At 36.6% G+C, this 14673-nt stretch overlaps 1 long non-coding RNA gene and 1 other non-coding gene across 2 annotated transcripts in view; both read left to right on the top strand.

Annotated features, from left to right (window-relative positions):
- Positions 1-10304, top strand: part of LOC139030399 (uncharacterized) — a 113360-nt gene extending 103056 nt beyond the window's left edge. Inside the window, exon 5 of the long non-coding RNA XR_011482770.1 lies at positions 10171-10304. This is a non-coding gene — a long non-coding RNA (uncharacterized lncRNA). The remainder of the gene's footprint in view (positions 1-10170) is intronic.
- Positions 10305-11805: 1501 nt separating this feature from the next.
- On the top strand, positions 11806-11877 carry TRNAC-GCA (transfer RNA cysteine (anticodon GCA)). The gene has a single exon. It is a non-coding gene; the product is annotated as a tRNA-Cys (tRNA).
- Positions 11878-14673: the final 2796 nt, after the last annotated feature.

The raw sequence follows: 14673 nt of genomic DNA, 5'->3' as shown, positions 1-14673 counted from the left end.
GGAAGTAGGGGCATAGGCCTCCTCGACAGGTAATGAAAGAAAAAATTAAACTCATCCAATTACATCTGGGGAAAAATCCATTACCTATAAGAGAGAGAGGACTGCCCCAGGAAAATTCAGATGCAAAACTAATAATGAAGGCACACTGTCCTTTCAACAGATTCTAAATGAGCTCTAATTTTCTTATATCCACCATTCCCAAACTATATAAATTTCAACTAAGCAGAAAAAAGTGACAAGCTAGCACAATTGTTATTCCAAACAGGCCCAGCTGCTTGCTCACCTTAATTAGACCTAATCCCAAAAGGGAGCCAATCTTTCCTTATTTTCTTCTATGAGCTCACCTGATTTCCCTCAACTTTTCTTTTCTAATAGATTTTGCTGTAACCTTTCAGCAACTGTCGTTTTAGATACTCTCCCAGGAATCACAATTGTTCCGGTTCTTTTGCCAAACAGAGCTTGAGCCTCTGAGGCACAGAGAAGGATAAAATTGGGGTGCTGATCTGAGAGATAGGGTGCCTGTAAGGAAATGTTGAACTTAGTCACCTTCCATTGAATCCAGTGTGTTTGTGTATATGTGAGTATATGTGTGTGTTGATATTTGGAATTCTAGAATGACAAGAGTCTGGAGGAGCATTGAGATCATTTTGTCATGACCTCTATTGAATAGCTCTTAAAGTGGCTTTAAATAAAATAGTGAAAAAATAAATATTAAAGGCTCCATCTGATTCAGAGAGCTGAGGTGGTCTTAAAAGTTGTAAAAGAAGTTAACCCTCCTGAAAATGTATCCTGCATGGCAATCCTGCTGCGGTCAGCAGTGGTAAACTTTTGGGATCATTAAACTTCATGAGAACTTCACTCATCTCCCCAAACTGCTTTTATGCCTCATATGATCATTACAAATAAAAAGTGTTCCTTAAATATCTGTAAGAGTGATTTGACTTCAAGGAATAGAAACAAAACCACATTGTATATTAGATCTGAAAAAGATATGGGATGACCTGAAAGAGGGGAGTTTGTTCAAGTTCTCTAGGGTAAAAATCAACCGAGTAAATGCATATTGGAAAAACAGAGTAGACCAGATGGTATATTTTGTGCTATTTTGAGCTGTATAGGAAGTACAAAATGGGGCCCTACTCTCAAAACAATAAAAATTTTGAGGGAAAAGTTTGGCCTAAATATATAATAAAAAAACAAAGTACAGGGTAGATGATTTGCTGTCCATTGTTTAGTATGCGGTAGAGAAGTTCTGATGTAGAGTAATTCAGGGAAGAAGAATATGCCGGCGGGGGGCTGCTAAGACTACAGGATTCTTCACAGAAAAAGATAAAGTTTAATCAAAACTTTGAAGGCTGAGGAATATTTGGGAAACATTTGGAAAGATAAACTGGCAAAGAATTATAAGTTAAACCGATAAAAACCTTGAAATGTATATATTAGCAGTGAGTGTTCCAGAAAAGGGGATGAAGTTAACAAAGCTTATTCTGACCATCCAGTCTCCACTGATCTCTTAACTAAAAGCTGATAGTACTTATTGCTCATCTGATTTATATTCTTATATTGCCATTCAAATCTTGAATCTTTATTCAACATTTCATGCATATATATCATGTCTTCCCAAATAGCAGCAAACTCCTGAGGGCAAGAGCAGCATATAATATTCTTTATGTTCTCCACAAATGCATTATGCATTCCCCACATCCCCCAATGCATTAAATAAGTAGAAATATAAATATAAGCTGCATTGATTAAAGAACAAGCACAAGGAGATAAAGGAAAGAAAGGAGGAGAAAATGCAGAGAAGGGATGGAAAGGAAGAAAGGAATGCAGTTGTCCGGTGAATCGTGTCTAATTAGAATGTACAATCAGGACAGAGAAAGGGTTCTTTCTTCTCCCTCTGCAAATGCCCCGCCTTCCCTTGTCAAATAGTTTGGCAATAGCCTTATCTTTCACCCAATGTATTATGAGTTTGTTTGCACACCCTCTATTTTGAATGACCAATATGACAAATTAGATAGAAATAATTATACACAAAGTGGAAAAGAAAAGTGTTAAAAATAAATTTGGCAATGAGAGGCACCTCTTTTCTTTCCCCTTCACTCGTATCTTTAGTGGAGGCCCTTATATCTACCTCTTTTTTTTCTGTATTTGTGGAAGGCCTTTATCAAGGGAAACAAAGAAGCTCACAAATTAATCCAGTCGATGCCAGGTGCCTCCCAGACAGCTATTTTTACAAGAGCAGAGTCATATTTGGGCAAGCACCTCTATTCTAGTCCCATTAACAGAGATCCTCAAAAACAAAATCACGTATACTTAACTTTCATGTCTTTTATTTTATTTTTTTAATTTTTTTCTTCTCCTACTGTCTCTTTTTTCTGGGTATCCAGTAATAACACACCATCAGTGTCACCTCTACAAAGGCAGAATTTCAGCTTGGGCAAATGTAACTATTCCCAGAGTAAGTTGCCAGACAGGCATTCGCTCAAATTAGCTTTACAAAAAAGTTGTCACATCTGTGTATGTGGGCTGTCTTTGGAGTGTAGCAAGTAAGAAAGTGGAGAAATGTATTCTTTCAAAAATCTGCCACAGTAAATTCTTGCCTCCCATTCTCATATTTGTTTGCTTTTTAAAAAAGAAAGGCAGTGTGTACTTACATGGGGGTGGGGGAAAGAGGTGAAAGAACAGAGAGAGAAAGAGGCAGCCAGAAAAAGGAAAACTGGTATGTTCCTAAGATTCACATACACACACACACAAATCCTGCTATCTGACAATGCAAAACAACAGCACACATCTTTATTTTCCCCCATCCCATCTACTCCAGAAGGGTTCCAAAGGCAGATGTAGCACTCTCAAAAGGTGACACCCACCAGGAAGGAAGGGACGTAGGAGGTAGGAGCAACAGTTGGGCCACTCATACATATTGATGCCACTTGCGACTGAGAGCTTCAGGATTTTAAACTAGCAAATGAACATCTTGGACACACACAGCTCCATCATTTTCAGGATTTTTACAAAGACATAGCAACCTACTGATAATTCATTTCTGATCTCATGTGATTAAGAAAAAGAAAGTAGTGCAAAACTAGGGAAAAAGAAGTCTAAACTCTTAAGGACCATTCAAGTCACTTTCTCAGTCTTCCCAAGCCTGTATATCAATAGATAGTTGGTCCTACTTTAGATACAATAATGGTAGATATGATCCCTGCATTTAAAATATATTTAGTTAATCTAGTTAGAGAGACCAAATGCACATGAGCTAATATGTACCAAACAAGTTATGGATAGATGTATAAATTAGGAAAACTAGATGGATGAGATCATAATCGTCTTCCAAAGAGGATTTGCCACATTCCACATTCTTCAATACTAATGTTTAAACAGCATCAATAAAACGTCCTATCCTTTAATTTCTTTGGATCTGATAGCCCTGTCTTGTATGATTTTGTAGACAGGATTATCCAAAATTTTGTAGGAAAACTCATTCAGTCAATAATCATTGAATGAGCACCCTTTAGGCAAAGGCTCTGAAACAAATACTTTGGGGTAGTACCTGATGTGCTGAATCCCATTCTATTTGGGGGGAACTGAAATTCTGGAAATTTATGAAATATATAGAAATATGATTTTTTTTTTCTCTCCTTGCTAGGCTGGAAGGGAAGAATCTGGAAGAAAACCTGGGAAAGTAGGTTGGCATGCACTCTTGTCCCACTTCCCCCAACCCCCACCCTGCCAACTACAACAAAGTAGCAAAGTGCCTGTCACAATGGTAGAAGAAAAGGACACTCTTGCCAGGACCTCCCTTGATGAAGCTTTGAGCTCTACTATTCTTCTTTAATATTATGTCTTAAAAATCTCTCCTTGACCCCGAGACTTTATCATAGTACTCTATTATACATTTTCATAACACCCTGCATTTTCTCTTTATTATCCCAACTGTAATTAAATAATCAATAAACTAATTATTTGTTAAAAGCCTATGTGGCCATGTGCCCTACAGCTTCATTTTCTTCACTCCCCTGTTCCTAGCACTAAGCAGAGTGCTTTGAGCATAGTTCTTTCTCAACAAGCACTAATTAAATAGAAAAACTAAAAGGGATCTGTATATAATTAGTTTACCAATTTTTGATAAAGTAATTCTGAGATGCCCTTTAAAATGTGTCACCATTCAATGTTTTTGGAGTCAATTGAACTAGAGTTAGGAAAAATAAACTAACTCACAAGTGGGGTGTTCTTAAATATCACAAAGTCTTTAAAAACAGGTTCCCAGTTTCTAGAATACAGACCTCTCCAAACAGTCTGTGATCACATATATTGGTGATTTCACTTCTACAACTGAATTCTTCTACTGGATGATGTGGATATTATACTTGGAAGAAAATTTAGCTTCTTCAATAAATCCCACATCTACAAACATGGAAATAAAAATTCTGAGATAATGAGAGTATTTCTCAAAGAGAAAGACTGATAATTGTTGATTACCTATGTGTCAGGTTGGTTAATGGACAGGTTGAAACTAAAACACAAGTTTATGGGAGCTTATCAGCCTCTGAGTTCTCAGGCACATGGTATTGTTCCAGCCACTTTAATTTTTTAAGAGCAAATGAGATCAGAAAATAGAGAATACTTTTGAGATGTCATCACTGACAGTTAGCTTTTCGGTTTCCTCAAGTCCTCTCTTGTTTCCTTCTTTTCCACTTTTATCTGATAGTTTAGGTCACCCAGATAAAAAATTGCAATATTTCATGAAAGGAAGACAGCATGCCAATACATATAAAAATTAGTTTATCAACTTCAAATAAGCTTTGCCTAACCACAGAGAAATATCAGGTCTTTGTAATATCTTGATATTACTGAATATTTTGATTCAGTCAAAATATACAATCCATTTGAGAATGAGGAGACAATCAGCAAAAGAAAATCTCAGTTCAGTTGCTCAGTCATGTCCGACTCTTTGTGACCCAGCAGACTGCAGCATGCCAGGCCTCCTTGTTCATCACCAACTCCCAGAGATTGCTCAAACTCATGTCCATAGAGTCAGTGATACCATCCAACCATCTCATCCTCTGTCATCCCCTTCTCTTCCTGCCTTCAATCCTTCCCAGCATCAAGGCCTTTTCTGATGAGTCAGTTCTTTGCATCAGGTGGTCAAAGAATTGGAGCTTCAGCTTTAGCATCAGTCCTCCTGTTGAATGTTGAGGATTGATTTCCTTTAGGGTTGACCGGTTTTGAAACTGTTTGCTTCAGATTGGGACTTGAAACCATGTGCTGGAACTTGAACCCAGCCAAAACCCTGTCTGGAAATCAAGCACACATGACTTGTACTCAAATCCAGCCAAAACCCACAGTACCCGGTTTCACAGTACCTGTTAAAGCACAGGTTTTTGATGTCTGTCTCATTGCAGAAAGAATTCAGTGAGAGATAAAGTGATAGGTAAGAAATGGATTTATTCAGATTCAGAGGGAAGCACACTCCACAGACAGAGTTTGGGCCATTTCAGAGGGCAAGTGTGGCTGCGAAATGTGGCACAGCTAGTTTTTATAGGCTGGGTAATTTCATATGCTAATGAGTGGGAGAATTATTCCAATTATTTTGGGGAAGGGGTGATTTCCAGGATTTGGGCTACTGCCCTCTCCTTGGTCTTTTGACAGTGCCTTGGAATGGTCATGGCACCTCTGGGTGTATCATTTTGCTTGCTGGTTGAGGATCAAGGTCTAGTCTTATCTGCCATCTTGGTTCCATTTGATTCTTGTCTCTGCTTTTTAATATGCTGTTTAAGTTTGTCATAGCTTTCCTTCTAAGAGCAAGCATCTTTTAATTTCATGGCTGCAGTCACCATCTGCAGTGATTTTGGAGCCCCCAAAATAAAGTTTGTCACTCTTTCCATTGTTTCCCCATCTATTTGTCATGAAGTGATAGGAGCAGAAGCCATAATCTTAGTTTTTTGAATGTTGAGTTTTAAGCCAGGTTTTTCACTCTCCTCTCTCACTTTCATCAGCAGTTCTTTGGTTCCTCTTCACTTTCTGCCATAAGGGTGGTGTCATCTGCATATCTGAGTTTGTTGATATTTCCCCTGGCAATTTTGATTCCAGCTTGTTCTTCATCCAGCCCAGCATTTTGCATGAGGCACTCTGCATTTACGTTAAATAAGCAGGGTGACAATATACAGCCTTGATGTACTCCTTTCCCAATTATGACATGGAATGCTGGTGTAACTCTTTTTGAAGGAGTTTGCCTTTACCACCATTACCCCTACCATAGTTTGGCCAAACTACAGGAAGGGAACACAGCCCCCACCCATCAACAGGAAATTGTATTAAAGATTTACTGAGCATGGCCCTGCCCATCGGAGCATGACCAAACTCCCCCACAGCCAGTCCCTTCCATTAAAAAGTTTCCCCAAATTTCTTATCCTTATCCATCAGAAGGCAGACAGAATGAAAACCACAATTATAGAAAACTAACCAAACTTATCACATGGATCACAGCCTTGTCTAACTCAAAGCAACTATGAGCCATTCCTTGCAGTGCCACCCAAGATGGACAGGTCACACTGGATAGTTCTGACAAACATGATCCACTGGAGAAGGGAATGTCAAACTACTTCAGTATTCTTCCCTCGAGAACCCTGTGAACAGTATGAAAAGGCAAACAGAAAATCTACTTGCAACTTACAATTGGTTTGTATTTTGTATTTAGCTTTATACATTTTATTTTTACTTTAAAATTATTTTTAAAGGTGGACTTTTAGGAACTTAGATAAATCCTTGGTTTTGAGAAGCCGTTAATTTTAGGCTATAGGTCTCATATTTTAATGTGAAAAATAACTTTTGTAAAGACAGTGCTGGTTTCTTACATTCAATATTGCATTCAACACTTACTGAAGACAAATCATGGAATGCACCATATTTGAGATGTTCAAACACTATGTAAAAGTATTTGATGTAATTATTAACTTTTGTTAAAAACTGCTAATAATTCGCAAAACAGCCGCTCCATCAAGTCAACAAATACCTGAATGTGCATTATGTACACTGTGCCTATAGTCTCTTTGCTTGAACTGCAAGGATGCTTACAATCACACCTGACAATCTTCTACACAAATATTAGTAGGGCACTGTGCATATGTATTTCCCACTTATTTCAACTGTCTTATTTATTTTTATTTGTTTAAACTTCTCAATTTTTGTTAGCTGCCTCAGGTCTTTGGTATAACTAGGTGAATATCCTTTTTTTTTTTTTGGTAATAAAATTAGTTACTCAGATTTTCCTGAGCCAATCTCAGTAAAATATTCCACCCCATTTTCCTTTACAAGGTAAAAAAGAAAAAAAAATTATGGCAGGCCACTATTTTATAAATAATTAAATGAATCATGACAGTACGTGTTAAAATTTATATTAGTTTCTATGTATCAAAAGTCACAAAAGATGTGGAATTAATTATAGGCCAAAACCAAGATCTGACTTTTTCATAAAATGGAGACCTTGCAAGAGTGCACTGTGTACGCTCATTGCAAGCAGAAGCCTTCCTACCTGATGCTGGACCTGAAGTCCTTTTACGTGCATTTTGGGATTCTCCTGCCATGAGAGAGGCAGAGCCTAAACATGTCTGCTCCACCCAGAGAATGCCTGCTGAAACACTTACCTATACAGGAGACAGGAGAGTATTTTTAATTTCTTCCAATATATGCAAGCCACTATAACCCTAGCTCTCAGTGTTTATATGTTTGAGGGAATTTTCATGTAAATAGACTGACAAATTATGAAAAACAAATCAGTACCCAGATCACACATTTTGGGATCCTAAGAACATTGTCATCTTCATCATTCATAAAATCTCAAAGACAGACACATTTTTACCCTTCCTTTTCTGGAGAAAATATAGTTTTCTAGAAGATTAAAAACAATAACAGAGAAGAACAGAAAGCAGAGGTGAGGACAGAAATGGAGGGGTACACATATACTTACTTTCTCTATACCTAACTGACAAAGGAATAATAGGGTCTTTTTTTTTTTTTCTACTTGAAAGAAAATATGAGCACAATATACAGTGGGTAAGATATTCAGATGATCCAAGAAAACTTGAAGAAAATCCAGCTTGCCCTTTAATTTTATTTATATTGTGTTTATGGAGTTTTTATTCTTTTGATCTTTGTTTTAGTGAATGACAGGTTTTTGTTTTGTTGTTCTTTGATTGTGAGTTTGTGTGTGTATGTGCGTATGTGTGTGTAACTTTCCACAGAGTGTGGTCTTAAGTTCCAGTAGAAGACAGGCCCATTTGATAAAGTTTACAAATATAGAGAAAATGATTTAATCAAAATGCCAAAAAAATTAAGAAAATAAATCAGCCAATAAACTATCTATAAAGAGTAAAAGACTATTAAATCAATTTTAATCAATTATTGCTGTTTCCTTAAATATGAAGTTTTTAGTAAACAAGCTAACTGAATATGGGAGGGAAAAAAACTGGTTTTGTGCTGTCTGCCTTTTGAAGAAGGAAGCCAGCAATTCTCAATTTGTGTAAACTTCCAAACCTCAGTATTAGATGCAGCATAAGCCAAGACAACAATATGTCCAATGTACCCCAGATGAAATGCATTAGAAATCCATAAAACCAGCACAGTGTCAATTTTGTTTAAATTATCGCCCTTCAGCATCCGAAGTATCAGCTGTACTTAGTAGCAGAAAATAGGGTAAGATTTTTATTTCCCTGTGACTCAATGCAACTTTTATTTTGTGCTATGTTCTCACATTTCAAGTAAATTGTGTTAGCCATAGGGGGAAATTTCTGAGAATCAAAGAGAAATGTATGTTTCATAATCATTATTGGAGAATGGAAGAAAGCATTATGAAGTTGAAGAGACCTCTGTTGCCTGAGAGTTCATAAAATCAGGGTTCTAATTCTATTCCCTAATAAACTAAGTACTGGGCTGGCCATGAGCAAATCTCTTCACTCCTTGAATCCTCATTTTCTATTTTTAAAAATGGAGAAGGTAAATTAGTTATTGCATGAGAACTTTCAGTTCTGATCATTTATGATCTAAACATTAACTAGGAGGAGGAGGAGAAAATATTTCTGGAAACTATTATTATTATTATTATTTTCACTCTCCTCACCCACAAATGATTTCTAACCAACATAACAATTTAGAAAATCTTTTACATTATTTATGATATTTTGCTGTGATTTTTCCTCACATTGTAAAATATACATGTTTTGGGAACTGCCATTTAACCTTATTTCATCTTTTATAGTGTGATGCATTAACAATTACAGCACATACTGATGCAACTAATTAAATAAAAGCAAACTTGTATAAGGTTTCATTATTAATATAATTGATTTGTAACACAGTAATACAGTCATTTCTATTATTTTGTTCACAAATTAACTTAAAATATTTCTTACTTTTATTGCATTCTTTACAGATAATTTTTCACTTCTGGGAAAAAATAATCTCACATTTCTTAGAAAAAGATTTTAAATTAATGCATTTAGGATATTCATTGTTTCTGTTGTGGTTAAATATTTAATTGAAAAAGAATAATTTATGTTGCCTAATTGCATTTTCTAAGATCAATTACATAAAATTAACACTGGAAACAGACTGGAAATAAACTCCAGAGCCCTCCCAGACTGGGTCACTGGATTCAAGCACTACCTAGAAGAAACTTTCGGTGGAGAGTGGGCTAAACTAATGGGCAGGTCAAGGGGTTGTCTGAGTTAGTAGGATGAGCACTGACTGGAGACCCTTGGCTAAGAAGTCAGGCATGCATTTCTATCCAATGCATACATACAGGAGGGAAAAAAGGCAGGTGGAGGAGCTACCCTTGCTTAAGTTCATGATCACAGACAACTCAACTTTCCCACCAGCCATCATGAACATTCATGTATAAGGTCATCAGAAAATATGGGAAAATGTGTGAGGGGCCAAGGAGACTCTCTGGAGGCAGTGTGCATAAAGACAATAAGAATCTTAAATTTGGGCTTTTTCTTGGTATTGCTTCTTTGTATAATCTTGGGAAAGTGACTGATTTAAAGCTAACTATAAACCTAGAATGTTACTTGTTTAATTTTCAAATTAGAAAATGGTAGTACTAGGTGCTCAGTTGTGTCTGACTCTTTTGTGACTCCATGGACTATAACCTGCTAATCTCCTCTGTCCGTGCAGTTCTCCAGGCAAGAATATGGGAGTGGGTAGCCATTCCTTTCTCCAGGGGATCTTCTGGACCCAGGGATCAAACCTGGGTCTCCTGCATTGCAGACTGACTCTTTTAGCATCTTAGCTGCCAGGGAAGCCTACAAAATGGTAAGTACTCAATAAATACTTAATAAATTAATGAAGTTCAATTTATCTCTTCTTCATGTATGAAAAACAAATGCAATTTCATTTTTTCTTCTTGTTGTTGTTGTTTTATTCACTGTTCTATGGTAAGCATTTCTAGGACTCAACTGTGATTCTTGCAAACAGAGCCAGAGGAAAAATCGCAGTAAAGGAAACCCTAGTGTGTGTTTTTTTTTTTTAATCTGTCCCCCAAACCTGGCCTATTATATATGATTAGAATGAATCTGAGTTGTAGAAATAACCAAACATGAGTGAATGTTGAAATGAACCCTTTATTACAAGGATAGAGCCTTTCTAGAAGTGGGCATTACTTGTTCAAACCATCTTAGAAGATAAAAGATAATTATTTCATTTTCAAATTTTTGCCTCCTTTGTCAAAGACAAGGTGTCCATAAGTGCGTGGATTTATCTCTGGGCTTTCTATTTTGTTACATTGGTCTATATTTCTGTCTTTGTGCCAGTACCACACCGTCTTGATGACCGTGGCTTTGTAATAGAGACTTAAGTCGGGCAGGTTGATTCCTCCAGTCCCATTCTTCTTTCTCAAGATTGCTTTGGCTATTTGAGGGTTTTTGTACTTCCATACAAATTTAGAAATTATTTGTTCTAGTTCTCTGAAAAATACCATTGGTAACTTGATAGGAATTGCATTGAATCTATAGATTGCTTTGGGTAGTATACTCATTTTCACTATATTGATTCTTCCTATCCAAATTTTATTTGTGCAGGCTGACATTAAAAAAAAAAAAAAAAAAAAAAACAACTTTGCATATGTGTGTGTGTGTGTGTGTATGTGTGTGTGTGTATGAAATTTGTACTTATTTGTACTAGAACTTCTGTTCTAGTACTACTAGAATTTTGAAGTAGTATTTTGTCACCTCTTTAGTTAGCAATTCTATCACTCTATTTATTGAAAAAGCAAATTATGTATATGACTTTGCAATCTGTTTAGTGGAGAATTATGATCTTAAATGAAAAAGATAGTCTTTGTTTTTTTTTCCCTTGGAAGTCGAATATTGCAGGAAAATATGGAATGCAAGACTAGAACACATATAAAGGTTAATGAAATGGCAAGCCATAGCAATGTCAGGTACTGATTATGTCATAAGGCAGTAAATAATTAATTAATTAATTCATAGTTTTGACAACAAGTACTATACAGGTCATAGGAAGATGAGATCACTGTGGGCTGAAATTATCAAGACAGATTCCAAGGAGAAGATAATTTAACTAGGACTTGAAGGATATTTAGAACTTTAATCTCTGGAGAAGGGAATGGCAATCCACTCTAGTATTCTTGCCTGGAGAATCCCATGGACAGAGGATCCTGGAAGGTTACAGTCCATGGGGTCACAGAGAGTCAGACAGGACTTAGCACCTACAACCACTACTACTATTGCTATTACTACTACTACTACCCCATTTCCATAACCCGCTTGCCCTGTGTCATTTTTTTGTACTTCCCTGGTGTCTCAGATGGTAAAGAGTCTGCTTGCAATGCAGGAGACCCAGGTTCAATCCCTGGTTTGGGAAGATCCCCTGGAGAAGCAAATGGCAACCCAGCCCAGTATTCTTGCCTGGAGAATTCCATGGACAGAGGAGTCTGGTGGGTGAAAGTCCATGGGGGTTGCAAAGAGCCAGACACAACTGAGCAACTTTCACTTCACTCACTAGAACTTTAATAAGCAGATCTGTTATAAAACTGTATCTCCAACTAATAAAAGTAAATGGGAAAAAAAGAAAAAACTGTATCTTTGGCAGAGGGAAAAATATAAGCATATAATTATTAAAAAGCAGACACACTCAAGAGGGATAGTAAAGAGACAGTATTTAGTGAATGTACAATTTATTATGAAGACAAGTAGAAAAGCTTTGGAAGAAAATAACAAAAATTATTACCATACTCATTTGATTTTGTAGTCCTCAGCATTTAGGCTCCATATCAGTAAAGTTTCCTGGTGGCTCAGTCAGTAAAGAACCTGCCTGCAATGCAGGAGACTGCCTGCAATACAGGGGATGTAGGTTTGATCCTTGGGTCATGAAGAACCCCTAAAGAAGAAAATGGCTACCACGCCAGTATTCTTGCTTGGGAAATCCCATGGACAGAGGAGTCCGATGGGCTACAGTCCATGATGCCATAAGAATCAGACACAACATAGTTATTAAACCACAACCACCATCAGTAAAATGAACCTTAATCAGGTTACCTACTCAGTACCCATGGTCCCTCCTCCTAGACCAATGAACCCCCAGTAATGACTCATCATCCTCATGGTTCATCAGTTCAGAGAAAGCTGACCAAAATCCCATTCCTCTTATTAGTGATGGACTCAGGCATCCAGGTTTGAGCCAATCAGGTCATGATGTTTCCACATATGTTGATCCTGAGAGGATAGTCGACCAAAATTATACCAATCAGATTGAGAGAGAGATTCTATTCCAAAATCTAAGGGTAGTATCTTTTTTTCTTTTTCAATATATTAAAAAGGACATTGTTCTAGTCCTTGTTTTGTCCCACTTTTTATAAATAGATGACAGTTTCAACCCCCAAAATACAGATAAAATGTAGGATAACTGAAGGTATAAAGTAAAAAAGAAATGTGGACCCTAGTTGACCTTTAGGTTTTCAATCACATAAGCTTATATACCACCTTATGCTGTCTGAGTTGAGCAAAAGTTATTTGTGGATAAATGTCTTTTTTAGGAATAAAATTCTTCCGAAAAAAATTTCCAATAAAAATCATAACTACCACTGTCAGCAGTAAATCAGGTCAAAATGAAAAGCTTCTTATCCCTGTAGTTCAATCAAACTGGCAGGAAAGTGGACAATACTTTCCTACAGTAACTTTGTTAAGAAGCTATGAAAAAACACAAATTAAGTCACTAAGGAAATCAACTAGGCAATAAGAAATAAATACTGATAAATTTTCATAGCATGTTACACAGTTTTATTCCTCTATAATAACAAAACCCTAACCAGAATTTCTGGTTAGCACAATTGTCTTACGCCTGATGCTTTTTCTTACCTTTTGTGTGAAAATCTACTCTCTTCTATGTCTTGATGATTGACCTGAATCTGGATGTTCAATCATATTTTTTTACTTGCTTGGATACAAAAGACCCTATCCTAAATTTGCTGTAAGTGGGGGAAGACTATTGAACTGCTTAGACAGTTTCATAAAATCTATCAGTGATAAACACAGCTTTGAGTTAAGTCAGGCATTCAACTGGTGACACACTTTCCCTGCCTATTCGATTGATGATTAGAATATATACATCAGCTCTATGGAATCATAGTGGCTTCAACAGTGAAGATCTAGTTGCTGCTAAAGTTACATACCAGTAGCAGATCTCTCACTGCATGCTGCTTGGGATCATGTTGGGTTCTGAGTGCTTCCTTCCCAGGAGCAAGGTCACTGAAGTCACACAGTGTCTTAAAGAGATTCTGCTCAGTATCATGTCTCTCTACATTTTATGGGTCAAAGCTAGATTTATGTCCAGTATGAGCATTACAAGTTCATTCAAAGTCCTGAAAGCAGGAATGCATAATCTTCTTGCTTAAAAACAAGAAGAGTCAGAAACAACAACACAGTCAGCTTTAAGTAGTCATTTATTCTTTTCATTATTGCTGAGAGTCAATGATGTTTCAGTCAACATGTTAGGGTTGCAAGTAAATCTGGGTGTAAAACTTGCCTCCTTTTCTCAAGGGGCTCAGCATTAGCATTATGATCATCCAACTATCCATGGGGAAAAAAAAATTGATTTTAATGAGCCATTGGAAATTAGCCACAAATATGATAGGTTTGCAATAGTTGATTATTGCTCATAATTATGTGATTATTTAAAATTGAAGTTTGACACCTTGATTGCTATTAGGAAGAAATGAAAGAGAGGGGGGAAAAAGCAGTAAAACCAAGAAACCCTCTGAGTTTTCTTTCAATCAAGCCGCCTCTTTTTTAATCATTGATGACTAGTATCATTGATCAACAAGTGATTGACAAGTATCCAAACCTCATTATCAAGACAGAGATTTTCAAAACTTTATGTTTTAAAAAATATGGCAGCTAACGTTAGTATCCCCAGGAATGAAGTTTACTGAGATTAATAATCAGCAGAAATATACATAGAATGTAAACAATTCCAACCATCGAGTTCTTCTGACACAAAAGTTCTAGTTTGTCTTCTGAAGTTGAGAACTCTTCTTATGCATTTGTGAGAGAAGAAATGATGGTCTGCTGTTTCCATTCCTAAGTTCTGGAGAGTCTAGGGTAAACTCCCTCCAAACAATGACTGTGTTTTCATTTGACTGAACATTCTACCTTCTCAGGA

Source organism: Odocoileus virginianus, chromosome 22, assembly GCF_023699985.2.
Source record: "Odocoileus virginianus isolate 20LAN1187 ecotype Illinois chromosome 22, Ovbor_1.2, whole genome shotgun sequence".
NCBI lineage: Eukaryota > Metazoa > Chordata > Mammalia > Artiodactyla > Cervidae > Odocoileus > Odocoileus virginianus.
Note: the sequence above shows the minus strand (reverse complement) of the source record. Positions and strands in the feature narration are given on the sequence as shown.